We start from the raw sequence: 20,694 nt of genomic DNA, 5'->3' as shown, positions 1-20,694 counted from the left end.
ACCGAACCGAAAGCACTGTATCGAACGGTTCAATATCGATACGAATATCGTTGCACCCCTAATTTCCAGGGCTCTTTTGCAAGAAAGTGTGGCAGTTCATTTAGCAATTGCCCATCAGTTAGGTTCAATGAGGCTTTGTATATGCCAACTGTATTTAACCAGTCCTCAGGTTGCACTTTTCCGTCCCCAGCATACACAGGAGGCTCCAGCTTTGCGTGATGTAAAGCTGCCGCAATCACTCTGGAAGTGCTGCTGACTTCAACTGAGTGAGATGGGAGGAAAGGATTTGTAGGTTGAAATGGGTTGCTGGGCAGGAACGGATTGGTACTGTTGGTGGGTTCAGTTTTGTCCATCACATGAACATGAGGTGTCGATGTGGCCATTGGGAAAACAGGAGACTGTGGGACTGCAGGAGGGGGAGAGTTCCCCGTTGTGAGTTGGTCCCACTGCTTTAGTAAACTCTGCTGTATGTTCAGTGAGTCACGTAAACAATCACTAAGCTTATTCACCTCAGTTCTTAACTCCACCACTTGTTGGCTAAGGCTAGGAGTCACATTTTCAACTATCTGGCACATAGGTAACGAGGTAAGTTCCATGTCTGAGTCAGAGTCGTCTGGGCAGTGTGCCATTGCGATTTCAAAAAAATTAAGCCGCTCCAGGGCACAGCGCAGTTATTGATATAGCAGTAAAAGAGTCAGTTAGGTCAGACTAGAAAGACAAAACTGCAAAAATGCGTTCAAGATTAAATTTAGAAAAACCACATATAAAATTTCGCCCAACAACTGAAATTAGACTGGAGTGATCAGAACCATGTTATTACAATAGCATGTCTGCAACACTAGAGCTCAATGCAGGATTAGTTTTAAGTCGTTTCGTTATACTGAGCCGAAGACCAGCACCAACGGTTGTAGTCGGCCAAGCTATCACTTACATGTGCTACAGTCAGTCTCAGCAGAGGGAAAGGGGAATGAAAAGCCAGCAGAAATGTTCATGTCCAGGCTCTCCACAGAAGAATTAATCCTTAGAAGACGAAACCAACAACAAATAACAAATCCACGGAGTCCATTCGCGTCGCGGAGTCAGCTTCTCTCTTTTTCTTTCTCCCAAGCGGAGCAGCGGCACATCACGGTATCCAGAAATTAGTCGGGTCCAACCTGAGCTGAGGCTGCGGCCATGGCTGGAGAAAACGTCCGAGCGTCCGCAAAACTGGGGGGATTTCCGAGACAGTTCACGTGCTAGAAGAGAAGAATCCTCGGCGGGATGCAAAAATCGTCTGAAGTCCAAGGGGAAAAAGTTCGGGCGCCAGTTGTAACGTGCAGTGGAGATGAAGCCAGCCGCAGTGTGCAGGTGGATAGCGAATGAGCAACAGCTTCTGACTTTCCAAAAAGTACTCATTTATTTACAATATCAAAAATAAAAATGCTACCTCTACCACACATTACTAAAGAGCACACTAGTCCGCGTACACACGGGAGCATCCATTACAGGAGGAGTGCGAAGAAGAACAAAAAGGGGGTGACACCAGTCGTGAGACAGGAGGCGCCGCCATGTGGTGATACACTGCATTACAATAGCAACTGTTACAATATAAATATTGTTCTGAGAGGCTTTTTGTTGGTTGAGTCTGAAATTGATTGTATGTACAATTCATATCCTTATAAAAAGGCAGAAATATGGTGTTTTATTAATAAACTTACATTTGTGGATATAAAATAGCTAAAAGTATTAACAAATATTTTATAAAAAAAAACATTTATCATTCTTCCTGGGGAACTTAAAGAAAAAGAATAAAACATTTTCCATCGTAAAGAAAACTCCCTTAAAATATGGACAATAACAAAACTGCTAAATTCTTCCAGAATCTCTGTGTAGAGGAACCAAAAGAGATGTGCCACAGTTTCTGGATGATCCCCACAGAAAGTTCAATTAGTATTTATGTCTCTTTTAAATGTTACCATATAGTGACTGGCTGGGTCACATTTATGAAGAATTTTATATGAGATTTCCTTCACCTTGTTCACAATTAGATATTTATGGGATCATCCAGACTGTCTTCCAGGTGATATCTGGAACATGTCGTTTCCAGTAAGATATTCTATATATGGGAGAGACATGATATCTTCTTGGAATAAACTACGTATTCTCTTATTGCTGTTACCAAGTTCCTGTGAAAAGCAGATTTTTCCTACTGCTGACTCAGCTGGATCAGGGAGAGTGACTGAGGCAGATATTGAGCTGTCAGTGTTTTTATATAACATTAAAGTCCCTGAGGGTATGGCACCAAGCACCACTGAGAATTCCCCAACACTGTTTGACAAGTTTGACGAGCATCTTGACTTTTGGTCTTTGGATATTAACAGTCCTGGATATGTGACTTCTTGTTTAACAGAAATGTTACAGAGAGCATTTGCAGTGCAGCCTTTAATTGCTAGTAATTCACATTTTTTTAGATTTCGACATAAAGCAGATGCCTCAGAGAAATCACTAATAACACTAAGGGCTGGACGGATTTGATTTGCATTCTTCAAGAAGAGTGTGGTGTCATCAGCTAGCTGGCTGATGATGAGCTCCTTATCAGCTGTGCTGATTCCTTGTATAACAGGTCAAATCTCGGGGTGGAGTCTTAATCATTTTAATTGAGCTATTGCCATTCGTGTACAAGGTTTTGATAGCTTTACAGAAAAATGTCAAATTTTTCCAAAGAGTGGAAAATAAATTGATGTTCAATTGTATCAAAAGCCTTTTAAAAATCCAGGAAGAGAATGAAGCTATAGTCAGATACCAAATCAGAGTAATCAAGTAGATCTAAAACCAGTCTCATGTTCTTAGAAAGGTGTCTGTTTCTCATAAAGCCTGATTGTGTCTCATCGATAATTGTGTCCAAGAACTCTTTCATTCTGTTAGCAAGTACTAAAGCCATAATCTCATAGTCATCATTGAGCAGACAGATGGGTCTCCAATTATCAATAAGAAGTAAGTCTTTGTTTGGCTTTGGAATAAGTGTTATGAGACCCTGAGTAAGAGTAGGAGGGAGGATGTTATTCTCTACACTTCCTATGAAAAGCTGCAGTAAGAACGGAGCCAGGAGATTAGAAAATGATTCATAAAACTCTGCAGTTAAACCATCTGTGCCGGGAGATTTGTTGGCCTTAAGTGCAGAAATAGGATTACAAACATCCTCCACAGTCAGAGGGCTGTCACAGTGACTTCTATCTTCCACAACAATAGTTTTTAGGTTTTTAATATTATTGAGAAACAGCGTTGAGACATATATATATATATATATATATATTCTACTTTTCTAAATGATTGACTATTTCAATGGAGAACCTAAATGACACGGACCCGTGTTTATTATTACATATCTCTATTTTGAATGTGACAAGTCTATCATTCCCTGTTATTCATAGGTATTAACAGAGTTTTTGGCCTTTTTTTCCTCTATAACAGTTAATTGACTCTTTACAGTGGCCTGCTATGGTTAATAATAACATGTTCAGTCATGAGTGAAAACAAAGCTTTTCTTCACTTTAGCATTTAACATTCCCAACAATATAATGTGATACCTTAATTAAAACATGGCTAATAAAACACAATTTTCTTAATGCAAACATCAGTGACTCAACATTAGCAACCAAAGGGTTCAGTCTGCAGCTCACACTCATGTGAAGCTACAGCCTCCCCCTTTAGTCTCTGTCATCCTTCTGCTCCTGCAACAACAAAGCAAGACAAAACCTCCACCCTTCTTCTACAGGCTGGGTGAATTGTTGTGGACATTCACTAATCCTAAAGTCGGCACCGTTTTTGTCTCAGTATCAAGTCAGTTAAACTTTTAGTCGTCAGTCCATCACAGTCCAGTCACATGCATACATCCACACACATTCATACCAGATATTGCTGATAATGGAGTCTCACGCGCAGCCTATTCGAGCCTCCATCACCAGCAAGATGACGTCATCATTTTAAAGGAACAGAGCTCCTTGTTTTTGGACTGGATTGACTCGCTGCAATCCTTTTAGGCTCAGGACTTCTCATGTGATCAATGTCACATATAAGTGAATTTCTCCCAAGCCCATTATAATCATGGAGAAAAACACTTTGCCACTGTTTCCAGTAAGAATATTTTATAGCGCTTTAAAGTTCAACCTCTCAGGTCTGGATTAAAGAGCTGATTTGTTAAATCGGGAACTCACAAAATACCAAAATATCACCACCGGTGGATCACACCTCTCAGATGTTCTTATCTCAGTGCACTGTAACAAAAGCACAAACAAACGCAACCAATAAAATACTAATAAAGTAACAAATACTGGGGCCCATTGCAAACATGTCCAAGCATAAAACCATCTTTCTCTCTCTTAGAGAAAGAAAACAATCCAAACCTCACTGATAAAATCAACCTAGTGTCAAGCAAAACCCAAAAATCAACCAAAACTTCACCAGAAAGTTTTCCTCCCTCCCGGGACAATATTGTGCAGGAATACAGGCACCGTAACTCCTTCTTGCACTGACAAAAACATGTTGGATTTACATGATTCAATAGTGGACACTGGTTGCACACAAAGGTTTTGCTTTGGCAGAAACTTAAACGACTGAGTTAAATCAACACAACCTTTTCATATTCAGTAAACCTGCATGTTGTGTTCATAAAACACGATTGAAACATGTTCAGATGGAGTAAGTTGAGCTCCTGGAACATTTTAATCCTTCAATTGAAATTGAATGGGTCTACAACAACTACCATCCTCCTATCTCTAGCCTGGTTGCAGCAGGGCTGGGAAATAACCCTGAAGTGATAGGTTACCAGGCAGGGTACACCCTGGACAGCTCACCAGTCTATCAGATAGAAACACACAGCCGTTTACATTCATGGATAATTTAGCCCAGGACCTTCTTACTGTGGAGCAACAGCACTAACCAGCATGCCAACAATGGAGGAAATACAGGAAAGCTATGATTTCCTGTATTTGAGGCAGAATTCTTTTGTTCTTGCCCTTGACAGGTTAATCCACAATAAATAGCAACAGCATGCATGTGGTGTGTGTGTCGTTGTCTGCCTCTTATAACTCCAGTGATTTTCCTGTAGTTTGAAATCTTATGCGGTGTTGACACAATAATTTGTTGTAAACCAGGAAATTCCCAACTGTGGTAGAAAGCACAGCTTAGCCTTAGCAAATGTTCAAAGAAAAGTCGTCACTTCCTGATTTCTGCTTCACTGATAAATATTGTCACACTGGGGTTTTTGCAAATGATATCAGTGAGCACTGTGTGGCAGCTGGAGTCAGACAACTGAAGCTCCCACAATCAAGACCACAAACAGCTTTCAAAGGAGATTTGAAGCTTTTCTGGCAGCAAGCTTCATGATTTATGGGACTGGAACTGGAACAGAAACTACCTGATCACCAATGGTGAGCTGGCATGGAATTATTTTTATGACATTTTATCAAAGTTATAAATAAGCGTGCCCATTAACACATAGTGAGTGAGCATGTTGTCTTCCCACGCAGTGAACAGCGGATGCTAATGTTTTTGTCACTTTTTACAGAGTCAAACTCAAAGTAAGGTCAGTGCTTCCACGCTTTAAATGCTGCACGCTCACACTCTCTCCACACTCGATAGATTATCCATTGTTCATCTGCACACAGCTGCGGTTTTAGTAACGCAGTAACGCAGCGTGCTTACGGGAAAGTAACAGTAATCTAATTACCTTTTTTGCAATAGTAATCCCTCACTTTACTCGTTTCTTGGAAAAAGTAATCGGATTACTGCCCATCTCTGGTTGGAGCTGTGCACTTGTGGGTTCAACCTTGTGTACACGTTTATCTTTGCTGTGTGTACTTGTACCTCTGAGTGGAAGCTGAACTCTTGAGTTCGAGTATCGAAGCATCAGCTGTGACGTTAAAGTCCAAACAGCTCGTTCATTTGACGTGCAAATGAACGAAGGTAACGCCGTTTTCATGTGGATGTGTCACTGAGACACTTTCCACATCCACAGCTCACAAAATGGGAAAACTATAGAAGTATAACAATGAAGAAGTTACTATGTTACGGGTCCCAAGGATGAAGACCTCGATGACAAATATGTTACCTGTAAAAGCAGGTGAAGAGCAGAGTAAGGAAGACACGATGCGTCTCTGCTTTCCTCCAGAACGTGTCTGAGTCTGATTTATTTCACACAAATAAATGCTATAAAACACTAAACATGAGCTTTCAATATACTGTTCAGCTGGTTCCTCATTCACATCAATTACATTTACTTATTTCACAACATCAGTGAAATATACTCTTTTTAACTGGTTCAGTTTCTCAAGTTCACACTTCTTTCCATAACAGCTACATCCTTTTATCATATCAATAAACACATCACATTGTCTTCTGCAGTGTCTTACTGGCTAAACAGTTCTATTCAATAACAGCATTGGTAAATACATTACATTTGTTCCCTCCAGTAATTTACTGGCAAAATCACTATTTAGTGCATCATGAAACACAGCTTGTTGAATCAACCCATGAATGCCTCTGTTAGCTACACAGAGTTGCTCAGAGTGCTTGTGTTACACTAGCTAATCTACTCAGTCACTTTAACAGAACTATTAACATTCACATCTCACAGAACTGATTTGATTGGAGCATTACAACACGTTTGCACAGAGCATAGGAGCGCACTGACTCTGCTTCACGAGCGCTCCACCTAACGAGCGGGCTCGCGGTGCGGTCGCGCGGGACACTCCTCTGGTTTTCTCCCGTGTTTACATATAAATAACTTTGGCGGACCGCCTTAACTCTCCCATTCACATTAACGTGGGTAACCATGGTGACAATAAACAACATTTTCGGTGCGAGCACCGTGTACCGACCTGTAAAAGCAGGTGAAGAGCAGAGTAAGGAAGACACGATGCGTCTCTGCTTTCCTCCAGAACGTGTCTGAGGAAGCAGCGGAAGGTGGGCTCCACTTACTGCTCCCCGAAACCCCGGAGCAAGCACCAAAGTTCCGCCCTCACTGCTTTCTAACATAAAATGAATCCCTGTTACATGGATTTTCTATCCTCTTAAAGAAACTGAAAATAAATACATATAGCAATGAAAAATGTCCCGTTACATGAGTGTTTTACACAAAATAATATTCATGTGCTCATTCCCTCACAGGGGTGCCACAACTACACTGCTGTTTTGACAGAGACACAGTGTGTTTATCTAACTTGGCTGAAGCCAAAGTTCTCCAGACAAATTCAGTCTGTTTCTGCCAAGTGTGAACTCACTGGATGAGCGCCAGATACACAGAATCAAAAAGGGATAAATTACTTTTCTTATGTCATGTTCCCGTCACAAACTGGCTCAAGGAGAGGGGAAGCAGGAGTCCACAGATGAAATGTTCCTATAAATAAAGTGGAATTTATTCAAACTTTACCAAAACTTCAACACATCAAATACAAGCAGTTCAGCAGGGAGTGGATGTGTGTTGCATGTGCCAGGTGGATGCAGAGAGAGGCCAGGGCCACGTTCAAACCTGAACACGCTGCACAGTGTTTTGTTCCATTTGTTAGGGATGAATGAAATGCTTCCTTGAAAGGATGTGTGCAGTCACCAGTGGGCGTGGAAGCATGTGCGCCCTCATTTGGTGGGTGTGCAAGAAAAGTCATCCTGTCACACAGCAATGCCTACATAAATCACACCACTCTGCTTAAAATAATAATGTTTAGTGAAGCAGGTGAAGCAAAGGGCTGCTTTTAATAGGCTGGGAGACCCAGGTGTGCTGCTTTAGCTGCTGAGCCTCTTATGACAGAACAGCGGAGAGTGGTAAGAAGGGAGGAGGGGGTCTGGCTGTGTTTGTGAACGATAGATGGTGTAACTCTGGGCATTTCTCTATCAAAGAGACGCTATGCTGTAAGGACATTGAGCTGCTAGCGGTTAGCATGAGACCGTACTATCTACCACGAGAGTTTACACACGTGATTATGATAGCTGTGTATGTCCCGCCCTCTGCTAACGCTGCAGCAGCCTGTGAGGTCCTGCACACTGTAACCAGCAGACTCCAAACACAGCACCCTCAGGCCCTTTTCCTGATCTCTGGGGACTTTAAAGATGATGTAACCATTTAATTATGGTTACATAATTAATTATGTAATTAATTATGCAAAATGCAAAACGCTCAGCTGTGTCTCCAATCAAAGCTCTGTAACTTCAGAGGTGATGTTCATATGTTGACTAATGGTTTTCTTTCATTTTTGATGTACTGCAGAATATTTGTATAAAATCCAGGCCAGGAAAATCTCCTTCATGTGTTTCTGTGTTTTGTCTTCAGCTACGTTGACACAAAGGCCTCTGCTGTGACGCTCACACCTTTGATAAAGTCTGGAGAGTGTCAGCTTCCTGTTTATAGATACAAAAATATGTAATGTTGTGAACTCTGGCCGCAGCGGCGCAAGAAAAAGGAGAATTACGGGAAGCACTCACAACAGGTAAAATCAAAATAACAAAGTAAAGTAGGATAAAATAAAAACCAACAAAAGAACAACACAATATACTTCCCCGTACTGTTACTGCTAACCTCTGTTAACCTAGTAACTCTTACCTTCTAACTGACAGCTGGTCAATAAACGAGCTCCATAAACGCTCCATATTCACCTTTACATGGAATATAAAGGGAAAAGAAGAAACACAGTGCTGTGTCAGCGTTAGACATATAGATATATCCTTGCTTTTAATACATTTGAAGGTGGGTGGGAGAGGTGCTTCTCCGCGTAGTCTACGGTCTCTTTGGGATCGGTAAAGCTTTTCCTCACATCACCATGGGTCACTAACAGCTTTGCAGGGTATAGCAGTCTGTACCTGACGCCGGTCATCCCACGTAGTCTTCCTCTCATATTTGCAAATGCGGCTCTGCGTTTCCAACCGAGGGAGGGAAATCTGGGAGGATGTTTATTTTAAAAACCCTTATACATCAGGTTCTTGTTCTCTGCAGCTTTCAGCAGAATTTCCTCACCAATGTGGTAGTAGTGCAATCTCAAGATGATGGGCCGAGGAAGATGACTTTGTTTGGGACGCTGGCGATTCACTCTAAGGGCTCGATCGATGAGTGGCTTCTCCTCGAGAGATAGCGCCTCCGCCAACAGGTGTGAACCAACTCAGTCATCTTGGGTCCCTCTGTGCCTTCTGGTATTCCTGCAGTTCTTAAATTATTCCTCCTGGAGTGCCTCAAGAGCTCCACATCTCTCATCTAACTTCTTTACCTCCGCAGACAAACGCTCCACAGTGGCCTGGAGAGTGGCGATGGTGTCAGAGTGGTTCGAGGCACAGTCCTGCAGTTCAGTCAAAGTGTTATCATGCCTGGCCACGTCGCTTTTTATGTCCGAAATTGAGGGCTGGATGCTCTGGTTCAAGGATGATATCTCGCCTCCTATGGTGGTAGAAATCTCTAATATGCAAGTGTCCAGTGCTAGTTAGTTAGTTCTAGTTCTAGTGGTTAGTGGGGCTTTATTTGATGATTCTAGTGTGTGTTACATTGTTGTCATATTGTTGAGTCGCAGAGCTGTACAGTGTTACAGTTTCTGTAGAGTCTGGTATAAGGAACTCAGATCCCTCTGTGAATAATGTTCACTGAAACTGATCTGTAGTTAATGAACTAGTCAGGATTTACACTAGAGAATGTTTCTGCCATTACATGGCCTGTATTTGTAGAGCGCTTTACTCGTCCCTAAGGACCCCAAAGTGCTTTTTTGCCCAAGGACACAACGACCGAGACGGTCCAAGCCGGGGCTCGAACCGGCAACCTTCCGATTACAAGACGAGCTGCCAACTCTTGAGCCACGATCGGCCCACATATTGTTGTCTTTTGTTGCAGACACCAAGTGTTGAGATCCTGTCTCAACCTCCTACATTCTTCCAGCAGGTTACACATTATTTTTTGTATTTGGAATCAAATATATGTGTCAGTTGGGCCTAGTGCAGGGGTCAGCAACCTTTAACACCCAAAGAGCCTTTTGGACCCGGTTTCCACGCAAAGGGTCAGGGTTCGGGAAAACACTGGGAGCCGCAAATACTTTGTGACATCTAAAATGAAGATAACACTGTGTATATTGTTTTTACCTTTATGCTTTGTGTGAACAACTACAGTGTGTTGCTTATGAAATCCATGAAGTGCTACAGAGAAAATTACATTTGATTTATGTAATGAACACATTTTGAGCTCTTAAAGAAATATAACAAAGGAAAGCTGAACTCCAATGATCCATGTAGCAAACACAAACTGTTATATCGCCTTTGGGCTTTTGGAGCCTTGACCTGACTTTTAAAAAAAGCGCGTTCATGCAAACATCGTCGGGTCTGCCGTGATATGTTTACAACGGGACTTCTGCTCCTGAACCTCTGCGCACAGCGTCTGCAGGTAAGGTAACTTTATTTATACCCAAAGGCAAGGTAAATTTGCTTTACAGACAAATGGCAGCATTTGACATCCCTTTAAAAACACACATACCTAGTAAATATATAAAGCTCACTGTGACACATACTTTAATATTTCGAATCAAAAACAGTTCTTATTTAATTCAGTGACAGCAACGGGGACAAAGCTGTTTTTATAACGCTTTGTCCTGCATCTCAGAAATAGAAACCTCCGTCCTGAGGGAAGAAGCTGAAATTCACCCCTTAGAGGATGGGAACCATTTTTAAGGATTGATAAAGCCATCCTCTGTACCTGCTCAGAGTACAGGGAGGCTAAACAAGACTGTGGCTCAGCTATCAGACGACTGGACCATCTCACTATCTGATTCAGAGAGTTTTTCTCTGTGACAGAGGTCTGACCGAACCATGCCACCAAACAAAAGGATAAAACAGACTCAATGAAAGAACGATAAAACAAAGTTAAAATTTTTTGGTCAATGTGGAAATGAACAAGTTTCCTAAGGCAATAAAGGTGCTGGTGACCCTTTTTACAAACTGATTTGCAATTTTGATCAAAGTTCAGTTTTTCATTGATTATGGTCCCAAGATATTTATATGATTGTACTTGCTCTATTTTCTGACCTTTAATTAAAGTGACTCCGTGCCCATTTTGTTGTTTCCTAAAATCAACAACCATGTCTTTTGTTTTAGATATGTTCAGCTGGAGATAAGACTCCTCCCACCACTGAACAAAGTCATCAATGACTGGGCCGTGGTTAGTTTCACCCTCTTTCAGTAAGCTGACAATAACAGAGTCATCTGCATATTTAATAATGACCCTGTTTTCATGTCTGCCCTGACACATGTTTGTATAGAGAGTGAATAATAAGGGCGATAGGACGCAGCCTTGAGGAGAACCTGTGGAGGAGAACACTGGGTCAGACAGAACCCCATTTATTCTCACTCTTTGTGACCTGTCAGTTAGAAAATCTAAAATCCAGCCCAGCAGGTTTTTCCTGATTTCAAACTGTTCTAAAAGTCTTTTAATTAAAATATGGGGCTGTGTTGTATTAAAAGCCGAAGAAAAATCAATGAAAAGAAGTCTTGCAAAAGTCCCTTTACTCTCTACATGTTTAAGAATCAGATTTAGTAAAGTCAAAAGTGCGTCCTCCACTCCTCTGTTGGGCCTGTATGCAAACTGCATTGGATCCAGCTGACCTTCAGTCTCTTCATAATCACATTTCTGAGGATTTTTTCAAAGACTTTCATGACAACTGAAGTGAGGCAACAGGCCTGAAGTCGTTTAGATTTAGGGACAGGAACCACGACTGCTTCTTTGCAAAGAGAGGGCACATGTTGTGTTTGCAAGGATTTGTTAAAAATAACCTGAAATATAGGCCTGAGTTCATCAGCACAAGATTTAATTAGGCGGCCACTAATATTATCAGGACCTGGCTCTTGTTCACATTGACTGTATGAAAGGCCTTTTTAACATCGCTGAGTTCAATGATAAAGTGCTGAGTATCTCTCAGTTTCTGTTTCACTTCCCAAATATCCTCGCTGAAATCAGAAGAACTAAAACGAGCATAAAACATGTTTAAAGCATTTGAAAATCTCTGTCTGAATTAAAACATCTAAAATGACCTGACTGCTGCTCTGGGGATTTTGAAACCCTGCTATGGTTTTCATACAAGTCCAGGCAGACCCAAAAGTTTTTGCAGCAAATTTGCTTTCAAGAAGGTTTTTGTCTGTTTTGCTTTCAACATCTCGATTTTCATTTCCTTGGTAGCTGTCTGAAAATCGGTAACAGCCCCTCTTTAAAGGCCTGTCTCTTTTTCCTTAAACAGGATTTGACACTTTTAGTGAGCCATGGCTTATTGTTAGCGTAAATTTTAACGCGCTTACGGGGTATAATCATGTCTTTACAAAATACTGCACAGGAGCTAGTAACATCCACCAAAGCATCGAGATCATCTCCACAAGACTGAAGACGGGGCTGTACGAAGTCACTTTATCTCTACAGACTGTAAGCTGTCGTCTGTGAGGCGTGAGCGTGTTTGTTTGAACACAGTTCACCGTGGAGAACAGCTGCTGACATAATGTGGATCCCAAGATCCATAACTGGCCTACCTGGGGCTGAAAGTCTCCATAAATGCAGGCGTTTCGGCGGCTACACCGGCTTCCACGAGTGTGACGCTTATTTTGAGAAAATAATAGAATATAAATGTATTTTTATATTTCAATATCACAATAATCTTCCAATGTAGAACTACAAGTTAAAAAAGAAGTAACATAAATCAAATCCACTTCAGCTAAATACTTCTCATTTATTTCCATCTTACATGCTGTGACTGCAGCCATTCCCACATCTCTGTGAATGGGACTCATGGACATGGATCAGTGGTTGTTGATCAATGGTCCTGAGAATCTGCATAATTAAGATGAAGGAACGGAGCTCCCAGCCCATCGTTCCTGCAGCTGCTTTCAGTCTTTATGCAAATGTCCTGTTTGTAAGACTGAAACCTGCAGCTGAGACTGAAGACGTCACCTGATGATGACGACACGTTTCTCCCACAAAACGCTGCGTCCAGATGAACAGAAGCAACAGACTCACTTTCCTGGATGATTGAGATGCATCAAGACTTCATTGTGTGTTACTTCTCATTCAGCACAGACACATTATTCCTGTTAGGTCATGTCAGCTGTCACTCAGTACAAGCACAACTGTGAACAACACAAACTTCTCTTCAATGTGTCACAGAAACACTAAGTGTGAGAGCCTGTATGACACACAGGACAGACTGTAAGCTCTGCTGGCTGCACAGCACTTTGTAGCAGTTTTCCAACATGTCCTCCACCCGTGATGTCAGTGGTGGGACCCCAGTCACAGCACTCAGCACCACCTCCTTTAAATGGATTTTATAGCAGTTCCTCCCGTTACTCGGTGCAACGCTTCTTAAATGTGTTTTTGCAGGATAAAACACAGCAGGTGGTGTAGAGAGGACGTCAGCTGACGGAGCAGAGGGAGGCAGACTGTGGATAAATGACAGAGTGAGAGGAGAGCAACCATGACAGAAGCACAGGTGTGGCAGATAGAAGTGGCTTTATAGACACTTATTGTCAGTCCTCGTGCATGCTGTGGAAATAAGTGTCTGTGTCATGAGGTGACATGTGAGCTTATCTTTGGTCAATAAAGCTGAACGACCAGTTTTCACTTTGCTTGTTACGCTTGTTTAGTGACGTCTGGGTTTCTGTGGAGCCCGAATTTTGATGAGTTCTGGTGAAATCATCTGAGATCATCTGAGCATCGGTGAAGAGTCAGCAGAGAAAGTGTGGGACAGAAGTTTGCTTTGGACACATGGACTGAAATCAAAAAGGAACAAACAGGATTTCCAATGGACAGTATGGAGAAGTGAAAGTACACAAAGGCTGTGCTGGAACACGTGTGTTACACTTTTTGACAGCTGAGAACAAAACACAATATTTTGCATCATCTCTGCAGTGTCTCTTCTTTCCTCTGCTGTTGTGCTTTTAGCTCCAAACTGTTTCAAATGGTTTGTCAGCAAGCTGACCTCTGACCTCTGCAGTACTAACTCCTGACCCGTACAAAGAGCGGGCGTTTCTGACCTTTGACCTGCAGCTGTATGTCTCTCAGTCTCAGTTCTTCTCTCCGTCACTGATGGAGCAGGTGTAGTTGCTGCTGACAGTCAGTCGTTTGTTTTCTCAGAGTGAGGCTGAAGTCTGAACTGTTCAGAGCATCAGGTCTCATCAACGTGCGCTGCTGTAACGCCGCTTTGTCCTCTGAGATCACCAGGTATGAAACCTGAGTGCTGACAGAGCAGCATGTTCCCCCTCATTCACCTCCACCACCACAGCCAAGGCATGCTGGGAAACTGAGGACACACAGACGGAGAACTGAAGTGTCTGCTGTGTGTTCATCTCAGAGTCCTCACAGGTGACACATTAGCTCCAGAACACCAAGCCAGGTGTTTGAAGCCTGACAGGGATTCTTCCCATCCAGAGGGAGGATTTAGCTGCACAACAATGAACATTAGTGTGTAGTTTAGAAACACAGACTGTGCCTGCACTGCATCTAGTGAAGAAAAGTGTTACTGCCAGAGAACCAGGCTCCTTTAAAGCAGCTGATATTAAGGTTGAAAAATCAACAATAAGCTGATGTAATCAACGTTTCACAAAATGGTCAGCAGCTAAAATCTGGAGCCGTTCTTTGGTGGTAATTAACAGTTTGTTCTTGTTAGCTAATTATGTCATTAAAGGTAGCAGCAGAAGCCTTGTGTTGAAAGCCCATTCACTCACACATTCACACAGTATGTGTGTGTCTGTGTTACACTGTGGACATCCCTTCTGTTGGAGCGCCATCTTGTGGCAGGTTTAAGAAATGTTCTTCTTGTAAATCCAAACTGATGCACCTCCATAGCAGACTGTGGAGGCTTTCAGTGACATGAAGACTTGATTTATACTGTCATATTCTCCTGTTACACAAAGCACAGCACGCTGAACATGGATGAACTGAAACTCCCAGCATCTGACTGAGGAAAAGCACAAATCATTCTCACACTGACTCCTGCTTGATTTTAGATTTGCTTTCAAATCCTCACACTTTCATATGAAGCACTAAATGGGCTCCAGACTGTTTATCTCAGCTTCCTGTCAAACACACTGCTGCTCACACCGAGGCTCAGTTTACTCCTCCAGCCTGGCTTAACCTGCTGTCTGTTAAAAACAGTCCCACACTCCTCTGTTTAATCCTTCTGATCAGACTCTTTGATTTTGTATTGTTTTTACCTGAAGTTGTGTTTTTGACATGGTTCTGTCTGTGAAATAAAGCTCACACACACACTGCTACAGTCCTTCATACACTTAGAAACGAAGCTGCTCCTTTCCTCAGTGCTGACACATAAAGAAGAGTTGCTTTTATATCCAACACGTCTCTGTTCCAGAAAACAGCTTCAGCAGCCTCTGAGTCTGAACTTGGAGTTGGTTATAAGCCACAGGCCTGTGTGCACAGCAATGAGGAAATATAATGCAGTAAGTGAAACATGGATGTGTGGAACAGATTATCCCAAAGGTTGATTCTGTTCATCTGGACGTTCTCAGTGAAACATTTGGTCTCTCGGTCAGGTGACTCCTTTAGTCTCAGCTGACTGCAGCTTTCCAAACCTTTGTCACTGGATCACTCACTTCATCTCCAACGTGTCCCTGACACAGACAGCTGGAGCCGTTACAGCAAAATCATTGATCATCGTTTTTAGAACATTAGCTGGTGTTGGTGGGCAGGCTAGCAGTGCTAATTGTTAGCACTAGTTCTGCTGCTCTCCCTTTGTCTCTGTTATTGTTGGTCTTTAGTGAACAATAGAAAGTGTCTTCATGAGACTGTTGCCTAATGTTCAAATGTAGATAACACCACCTGCACCAACCTGTTACACAGCACAACCCTCTGGTGTAGCTTTGGCTGGAGCACATATTGGCAGCTCCAGTGACATCACCACTCCATGGTGACATCATCTCTACAGACTGTGGCTGTTACATATCCTCACCTGGTAATAATAAGACTGTCCTCAGCTGCACACAGCTCCAAGATGAACAAACTGAAGTAAATACAAATTAGAGTTACGATAGATTGAAATCTTGTAATCAGAGCTAATTCTTAGTGAAACTCTCACAACATCATATCATGATCCTGGGTTAGTGTCTCGGTCTCAGATCACAACATCAGCACAGGCTTGGCTTGGGTGAGGTATTGAGTGGTTCTTGTCCATGACAGCTGCAGGTACAGTGCCATCAGCCATGCTGCACCACATGTCTGCCCAGGAACATTAGTGTGGCTGAGTCTCATGTAAACATTGTGCTAAAGTGGTGGGAAAGTGGCTGCAAGCTGGCTGCACTGTGTCCAATACTCTCAGTATGATATCCACAAACCTCTGAGTGTCACAGAGTGGGCCTGTGCTCAGCTCACTGTGCCCCATTCAATTCTACTTGCATAGTTTTACAAGTAAAATTAAAAGTTGCTCAATGATAAGTTATTGTAGTAACAACTAAGTCCATGGTCATTATTTGTTAATAGTAGCTTAAAGCTTCTGCACCAATCATGGAGCACCAGGTTTAGAGCATGTGGATCTACAAAAGTAAGTCCCAGTAAGATGGGCTGAGCCTTACATACTAGAAGAAACATGTCATTCCCAGCAGATGAAGCGCCCTTTAAAGCAGGATCTCACTTTAAACCTAAAGAACTTGCTATGAGCATGCAGTGCATTCATGGTTATTATTCATACGATTGTGGGGAGCTAATAAAGTGCAACTATCACATTACATTTTATTATTAAATTGTTGTTAACAATCCCTTCACTTCTGCTTATCTAATTCATGGTTGCAGGATGGCTGACAGCTTCCATTAGGCAGGAGGTAATGTCCATTCTGGCCACAGTGCAACCCACAATGTGTAACTGACACTATTATATTGCATTATGTCACATTGTTACATCTTTTTAATAAATGATGACAGTCAGCTGAATTTGCTGCCCCCTTGGTGGAGGACATCAGGATCAGCAGCTGCTGCTCCATCACAAACACCACAGAAGAAGAACAACACTGGATCAGATTATCTGGACGTGTTTGACAGGGACAGTGTTCATGTTCATGGACATCAGGACAAAAACAGACGATGGAAACCTGCCAGATTTGAGCTAAACTGCTCGTTTCCATGTGTAGTCCCTGGGAGGTCACATGACCAACAAAGACACACAAGCTGTGTCCCAAAACGTCGGCTGCATCCTCCGGAGGCCGCATTTGAAGGCCGATGACGTCACAGCCAGGCGACGAAGGCTGTCCCGATTCCTCGACTCCTTCAAATGTGTCCTTCATTCCCCCGAGTTTGAAGGATGGGTCGGGTGTGTCCTTCGTGGCCCACCATATCCCAGAATTCATAGCGCGGCCCAGCCAAATTTCAGCTGCCAACAATGGCGGCCGCTACTAAGTTTTAAAATTTAACGAGGGAGCACTACTTACTTACAATGAATTCCTTACACTATATAATTTTCCCGTCAGTGTTGGGGAATTCTCAATGGTGCTTGGTGCCATACCCTCAGGGACTTTAATGTTATATAAAAACACTGACAGCTCAATATCTGCCTCAGTCACTCTCCCTGATCCAGCTGAGTCAGCAGTGGGAAAAATCTGCTTTTCACAGGAACTTGCTAACAGCAATAAGAGAATACGTAGTTTATTCCAAGAAGATATCGTCTCTCTCCCATATATAGAATATCTTACTGGAACCGACATGTTCCAGATATCACCTGGAAGACAGTCTGGATGATCCCATAAATATCTAATTGTGAACAAGGTGAAGGAAATCTCATATAAAATTCTTCATAAATGTGACCCAGCCAGTCACTATATGGTGACATTTAAAAGAGACATAAATGCTAATTGAACTTTCTGTGGGGATCATCCAGAAACTGTGGCACATCTCTTTTGGTTCCTCTACACAGAGATTCTGGAAGAATTTAGCAGTTTTGTTATTGTCCATATTTTAAGGGAGTTTTCTTTACGATGGGAAAATGTTTTATTCTGTTTCTTTAAGGTCCCCAGGAAGAATGATAAATGTTTTTTTATTAAAAATTTGTTAATACTTTTAGCTATTTTATATCCATAAATGTAAGTTTATTAATAAAATACCATATTTCTGCCTTTTTATAAGGATATGAATTGTACATACAATCAATGTCAGACTCAACCAACAAAAAGCCTCTCAGAACAATATTTATATGTTGATTTTTTTCACCTACTCATATCATCATTTTTTTACTCCTGGTTCTGTATGTTCATGTTCTGTTCTTTTGTAAACTTCATCTGTTTGTATGTTGTATACTCATTGTGTTTCAATAAAGTTCGATTTAAAAAAAGGTACGTTCTAAACGAAGCTTCAGACGTCACTGATCACGTGACTCTGGCCAAACGAATCAAGCCTCGACACGCCAAGAGCACCTGGCTGCAGCCACTGTGGAGCTCCACAGTAACCGGATACACGTAACTTCAGTTAAATCGACTTTGACAGCAAAAACTAAATAGCGTTTTTGTTACTATTGATGCTGCTGAGAAATAAAAATGGTTTTAAGTGGGGGGCTTTTAACACTCTGGGTTTGTTCAAAAAAATTCACCATCCCCTAAATTGTTCGTGGCCAAAAGTGTACAGTGGTCCCTCGCTATAACGCGGCGCACCTTCCGCGACACTTGCTGTTTCGCTGATTTTTTTTTTTTTTTTTTACAGTACATCGCGTGCGTTCTGATTGCTGTAGACCATTGTCAATCAATCTAGTCCAGTGTCTCCTGTACAGGAGCGGTCCCTAATAGGCCCACGGACCGGTCCCGGTCCGTGAGTCTTTTGGTACCGTTCCGCGACAGTTGATCCTCCGGTGTGAAATGTATGGTTGTAGTTGTGTGTCTTATTTTGAAAGAACTATTTACGCGTTACCATAGCGACCAGAGAGCATTAAGAAGCAGAGAGGAGGATGTCACTGTCATTGTTGTTGGCGCACAGCTCAAGTCACGTTTATTATTATATTTACAAAATACCACAGTTTCTTTTTTTTATTCTTTTGTTGTATTTATCCGCGACACCTTAAAGGTCGTTCCCTGAAAATATTGTCTGACATTAAAGTGGTCTGTGGTGCAAAAAGGTTCGGGACTCCTGCTGTACAGTACAGAATGCGTTTAGCTTGTCGAATTTACATAGCAGTGTAACTCTGAAGTGCTGTACTGTATGTTTGTAAGTTTTCTCCCAAACAAACACAACAATGCCGACGAAACGTTTTGCACCCTCAAATGCACCTTTAGGTTTCATTCCATAATACTGGACTTATGTTTCTACGAAGGTTTGAACTCTAAGAGTGTTTAAACAAAAGAGAAAAGTGTGAAAATGTTCGTGCCTGTCTGAGAAAAGTGTATAAAGCATGTAGTGAGGGGTTTTACAGTCTTAACATCTATAATAATTGTAAAAAATAAAGTTGGCTACTTCATGGATTTCACCTACCACGGGTTATTTTTAGAACGTAACACCAGCGATAAACGAGGGACTGCTGTATTATTAATAGTAGTGTATGGGACATCTAATTGATTAACATCAACATTGATTATTATGCACTATTATTTTTGTTCAAGGAGAGCAAAAAATATAAAACTCTCTCTCAGCTTGTTTGTTTCCAAAAATGGCCACTTTTTGTGTATGTTCACAAAATGCTATAAAATGTATATTTCTTAAAACATTTATCTACTTTTACCGATGTGACTCTTTAAAATAGCACCAGTCCTTTTCATCAAAATCAAAATTGTATATAAATTTTTTACTCTTTATAGCCAGTTAGGTTATATATTACCATTAACTTTTCAGATAAAACGGTGATAAAGTCCTAATGTTTTCATGAAACTTCCTTTTTTCCCCCATCTGAGCATCGGGGAAAAGGCTGTCTTGCAATTGTTGAGGTCACTAGTGTGTGCCCCATTTCTTCCAGGATCACTCTCTTTATAGGTTTTAGTGGACTCCTAGTACTGCGAAGTGGTTTCATGGTACAAAGGCTTGTATTCCAAGAGCTGGGAGACTGTAGAAATGAGCAGTGATGCCCTTCCTACCATCTTTCCAGAAAAATAAGTGATCTGGAAGCTGTTAGGCTTACTTACAGCAGCAGCACTTTCTGCACCTGCATAAACTCCAGGACACATTTACTAACGGTGTTTGTTGCTGTATGTGCTGCAGCTTTGAATTTTTTAATAATATATATTTTGTTAATATTTTGGCTATGGTGTCTTGTTATGAAATGTACAAGAGTAAAAGTGTTGTTAGCAGGTGCTTCAAAGCTAAGTTTGACTGGGAAACTCAAAGCTCAATAGGCTGTATCAACAGAAATTCACTGCAGCCTATGTAATATTTCATGCGTCATAATTTTTTCTACTCTATCTTGCAAATACATATTTGTGTGGCAATGTTATGCACAACACACACAACTATTAGATCCTTAAGATCAAACCTGTGTCATTCTTTTGATCCACTGCAGTGCAGTAGTCAAAAAAAAGAATAAGTGAAGTGTCCACAGATGGCCAGGATAGAGCCCAGAGTGTTAATGTTTAAAATGTCTAAAAATATTATTGATTACAATTCTTTACTGTTAATATCAACAATAAGCTTTTTATTTTGAAATTACAAGTTTAAAAAAAATGCTGTTACATTTACATTTAATGCTGTTTCACTGTAATCCTTTATTATAAGTATGGACACAGAATCAAGTGAACAACATTTTGAAA

The 20,694-nt window shown here is 41.5% G+C and overlaps 1 long non-coding RNA gene across 1 annotated transcript in view; it reads right to left on the bottom strand.

Moving 5' to 3' along the window:
* The window catches only part of LOC145424019 (uncharacterized), a 103,869-nt gene extending 95,018 nt beyond the window's left edge, over window positions 1-8,851 (bottom strand). Inside the window, exon 1 of the long non-coding RNA XR_013904974.1 lies at window positions 6,089-8,851. This is a non-coding gene — a long non-coding RNA (uncharacterized LOC145424019). The remainder of the gene's footprint in view (window positions 1-6,088) is intronic.
* Between the last annotated feature and the right edge of the window lie 11,843 nt (window positions 8,852-20,694).

The sequence above is a fragment of the Astatotilapia calliptera genome, chromosome 3 (assembly GCF_964374335.1).
Source record: "Astatotilapia calliptera chromosome 3, fAstCal68.1, whole genome shotgun sequence".
Lineage (NCBI taxonomy): Eukaryota > Metazoa > Chordata > Actinopteri > Cichliformes > Cichlidae > Astatotilapia > Astatotilapia calliptera.
This window is presented reverse-complemented; position numbering and strand designations above follow the sequence as displayed.